Here is a 691-nt window from a genome sequence, read left to right as displayed (position 1 = left end):
TAGGGACAATGTCTTAAATACAAAATTTGTAACTTTCCCTTCCTGGCTCATGGCATTGTGGTAGTCTATAATCTTTGCCTTAGACAATCTGCTTAGATAGTGAGAGAGAGCTGTCTCTCAGCCACAATACTCCCTTTTATGCCACTATAAGAATTTATCTTTGACTTCAAATATACTATGCAAAACAAAATAATTAAGGAAACATAAGTCTACATATCAAATTCACACACACACACACACACACACCACACATACATAAAGAGAGAGAGAGAGAGAGAGAGAGAGAGAGAGAGAGAGAGAGAGAACCCGAGTCTCATCTATCCTCATCACGAACCTGAGTCTCATCTGCCCTCATCACACGAACAGTTGGTCTTGCCAAAGGTTAATAGAACTTTTAGTATCTTCTCCTACTTTGTTCATAAACTCCTTTGTGGAGTCATTCAACTTATCAAAGCCATATTTGGCCTGCAGCTTCATGAAGGTTTTATCATCTGGCACAAATCCATCCTCTTTGAATTTCTATGCTTTGCCCAAACAAATACTAAGACACTCTTTACTATTATAATTTTCCTCCAATGCTAAGTCATCTGCATCATGTTCCGAGACAAAACCACTACCCTCTTCCAGAAAATTGGCAATTGCAGATAAAGCAAAATCTTCCCCCAGGCTGAAAATATTTTGAATGTCAGCC

This window comes from Cibotium barometz, chromosome 8 (genome assembly GCF_041138505.1).
Source record: "Cibotium barometz isolate CiBa-2024 chromosome 8, ASM4113850v1, whole genome shotgun sequence".
NCBI lineage: Eukaryota > Viridiplantae > Streptophyta > Polypodiopsida > Cyatheales > Cibotiaceae > Cibotium > Cibotium barometz.
The sequence above is the reverse complement of the archived record's forward strand: the minus strand, read 5'-3'. Positions refer to the sequence as shown.